General features: G+C 39.2%; 1 pseudogene; it reads left to right on the top strand.

Moving 5' to 3' along the window:
* The first annotated feature begins 205 nt into the window (after window positions 1-205).
* LOC126590313 (uncharacterized) lies at window positions 206-1,693 on the top strand (annotated as a pseudogene).
* Window positions 1,694-4,272: the final 2,579 nt, after the last annotated feature.

Here is a 4,272-nt window from a genome sequence, read left to right as displayed (position 1 = left end):
CATGCTTGTAATGTTTGATGTTCTATGGGGAAGAACCAATCGATCAAATGTTTACCGTACATCATCCATTTCAAGGCTTCACAGATATGTATGCCAAAAGGTATGGAATCATAGCTCCGAAAGCTGTGAGTTCTCTCGTATCCTTCTCCTTTTTGAGGATTTGGGGTGCCAAGTTGTGAACTTTTTCAAAGAATACACAACCATCATGGACTATGAGGCAGAAGTCACGGACTGCCTAAATATCACATTCGAAGATAGCCTCGATCTTGAGGAAAGGTTCGAAAATGACATTCATCTGGTGGGAAGGCTCATTGCAGACAACGAACCATCACAGACAATGGTCAAGGAAACCCTTAAGGCCATCTCCAACCGATGGCTGGCCAAATGGCTCGTTTTAGCCCTCTGTCCCTTCAAGATATTAATATTTTAATGAACAATACATGGCCATATTTACCTTCGTCTCCAACCGAGGACCAAAGGGCCAGATGGCTTGTTTTAGCCCTGTCGCAAAAAATCGTCTCCAACCAAGGGCCATAGGGCCAAACATAATTTATTATTTAAATTTAAAAACTACAACAACTTAAATTTAAAAACAACAACAACTTAAATATAAAAACTCAACCTATATTTCAAAACTACAACTAAAATTTAAAAATGACAATTTAAATTTAAAAACTACAAATTAAATTTGAAAACAACATTAACTTAAATTTAAAAATTTTGTGAGGAATGGTGAATGAATGGTTTACGTATTGATAGAGAAAAAAATAGAATTTTTGAGAATTAAAAAAAAAAGGCCCAAAAAACGTAAAAAAAAAAAGTTTTGAATCCAACGGTAACTGGCGCCAGCTAGCCGTTGGATTCAAAATTCTTTTTAAGAATTCTTGTCGGTTATAACCGATAGGAATACATTTATATTAAATAATATAAATGTGTTTCTGTCGGTTATAACCGACAGGATTAAGCGGTTTTTTGGCCAGCCCTCCAGCCCTCTCCGATTCTATGGGGCCCTCTTAGATTCCATAGCCCTCTGGCCTAGACCTCGGTTGGAGACAGTTTTTGGGTTATTTTCGGCCCTCTGGCCCTCTAGACCCTTCGATTGGAGATGGCCTAAGTTAGCACGGAACAAGATGGGTATGGTGAGGGTTCTACGAACTAAAGTGAACATTTACGCCATTACTGTAGGAGAGGAGGCTGTGGCAAGGAAAATTATGGAAGGAAACCCATGGTTCATCAGAGATTAACCTTTTCTGTCAAACTATGGCCCTCCAACCACTCACTCGACAACATCGAGCTTGATCGAGCAATTTATTAGATCCAAGCTCATGGGATTCTAAGGAATTTCTGTACAATGAAGAACGCTCGAAATTTGGGATAAAAAATTGGTTTTGTCTTGGAGGTTGAAGACCCTATGGAGACTCGATTCCAGGGATTCTTACGCCTAAGGGTAGATTTCGATGCGAACAAGCCCTTAATCACTAACTTCTCTGCCCCATGCCCAAGATTAGGTTCCTATACCATTCGATTAAGGTATGAAGGTCTTTGAATTTTTTGTTATAAATGTGGTTGACTTGGTCACTCAACTCGAGCAGTTGCCCTCACCTTGCTCCTCTATTACCTTCTAGCGAGAATAGGTACAATGGGAACCACAGGGTTGAACCCTCATCCAAAGCACCGAGAAAGGCCGCTCTAATGGGTGGCGCCAATGAGTAACACTGGAGATGTAAATGGAAGGGTAATGTGAAGGAAAAAATTTTTGTCCTAGCTAAGAACAAGTATGAACATTTGAATACACATGCAAGCTATCAACACTTTAAAGTAGGCATGCATCCAAAAACAATTCATAAAACCCATGACTTTCAAAGCCTAGTATATGGTGAACCAAAATAAACTCTTTAACAAAATTAAAGAGAAGTAAAGATTTAGTGATTCTTTACCCTTGAAGCTCATCCTTGTTTACACAAGGGATTCACCCAAGTGGAGGGCCTTCAAGTCACCTCCAAGCTCCTTGAATCCTCCTTGTGTTTTCCTCCCTTTAGTGCTCCTTTGATGATTAGAGGAAAAAGGATTTGTTCTCCAAAAACATCAAAAGCTTGATGTCTCTAAGTCTCTTCACCAAGGTTGTATATTGTGAAGATGATATGGATGACTTAGAGAGATTTTAGATGCTAGTAAAAATCCTCTAAGTGGCCGGCCTCTATGTAGAAAAAGAGAGAAAATGTTTCACCCAATTTCTATTAGAAAAACCCTAATGAGAAAATTGCTATAAAGTTCCTTTTATAACATTTTCTTTGGTGAGTGGCAAACTTGTAATTAAGCAAGCTTGCCCATTCACCCTAATGGCCGGCCTCTCCTTGTTATTGGGCTAATTTGCCCATTTTGTTTTAGTTGTCATACAACTTAAACATAATGGGCCTTGTGGACCAAAACACTTTTGGGCCCCGAAACCCAAAACCAACATATAAGCCCAATACGAACCTTTCGTATAATTAATTAACTAATTAATTAATCTTGACCATTCTTCAATTAAACCATTTAATTGCTTATCCATTTCATATAATTTCTTCAGTAACATCCTTATGTGGTGTGCGATCCATTAGGTTCCAATTAGCGAGGCAGTGGGCGATGTTACTCTTAACGATCGATTGTGAATTGAAACCACATTTCAATTCTCCCTTAAGATTAGTGTTTGCTAATCTTCAGGGCTTCCACAAACCATGAGTGACACCTAGCAGCATATCATGGTTACCCAAGCTAAGTAGAATTGGTTGGAGAACCTATCCAGTTACAACTACAATGCAATACGGTCCTTCTCTAATACAATACTCTTAATCACATTGTTTAAGTGATAGTTTGTTTCATGTCTACTATCCAATGTGATACTTTCCTATATGATTCCTTTGAATATGATTTGGAACAAACTTCCTAAGTCATATTCATATGCTTTGGCCAAAGACTTTAGAATCATATCTTAGAGTATTCTCCTTCCACCATGGAAGGTTAGAGATCCCTTGTTGTACATTCATATGCCTACATGACTAGATAGCTTGACCCCAACAATGCCGTGGACAATCCGAAGGAATGCCATTGACATGATCAAAGATCAAGGACCTAACCATTAGACATCTATGATGCCTCAGGTCAAAGGACTACTTTGCATATTGCAACTTTAGAGTTCATACATGACATGTATGTTCGAACTCTCTTTTGATCGACGTTCAGTGTACTCGATTACTCTTTCGAGCACCTATGTGTTTGTCTCAGTGTCCAACACCAAATGACTTGAGACTAGTTCATACTCACGTTCGAGTCAACATAACACATACTAACCTTAGCGGATTGTCAATGCCCAATTGGCAATCCTATGGCTAGGAACGTTTTAGGAATGAACATAAGAGAGAGGTCTCGATAATCTAACTCATTAGATCACTTCTCTCTTAGAACAAATACATTCCTTGGATTCCCTTATTGCTTAAACACATGATACAATAAATAGTGATTAACAATAAGCTTTGCCCTTCATTAAACATATAAAAGTTTAATACAATAAGTATTCCAAAAAAGCTATTACATCAAATGAGTGGCTTTGTGGGCATACTTCCAACATAATGATGGTGGTTTTTATGGTCTACCAGAAGAGGAGATGGATATTCAGACGAACATGTGTCTGGCCAAAAGAAAACCAGATGAGCTAGGAAAAATTCTCGTGGTACGATCTAATAATTCTCTGCAGACTTGGTCTCCCACGATGACACGGTCTCCCACACTCTTCCTGCAGGGATGAGTCACAATTCAAAACATACCCTCACCACACGATTAGACAAACGGCCAGATTATGGACACATATGGCATGCAGATATACGGTACACTCACAATTGTTGTTAATGAGCTATCCCTGGAAAAGGATTGGTTTGATCCCAGAAGAATACCACATCGAGGAAAGTTCGAACAGGCCCAACCCAGTTTAGAGTTCACAATCATGGACTTCTTCCCACCTCAAACTAAGTTTAATGAAGTGAGTCTTGAAAGCCTTAATATGGCATCTCAATTTATCAAACAATCCAACGGTGGTGAGGGAGAGAATATCGCAGCTTTAACTCTACCAGCCAGAAAACCAGAGTCGCTGTTAAAGCTTAAGAGTGGGCGTCCCCTTCATCTTTCCAACCTGAAACCCAAGGGATCTAAAGCTATTTTAATGAACTTCTCTATATCCATCAGAAGGAAGATGGCTTAGTGAGACTGATAAGTCAGGTTCTCGCATTACGCAAGGCG

Source organism: Malus sylvestris, chromosome 11, assembly GCF_916048215.2.
Source record: "Malus sylvestris chromosome 11, drMalSylv7.2, whole genome shotgun sequence".
Taxonomy (NCBI): Eukaryota; Viridiplantae; Streptophyta; class Magnoliopsida; order Rosales; family Rosaceae; genus Malus; species Malus sylvestris.
This window is presented reverse-complemented; position numbering and strand designations above follow the sequence as displayed.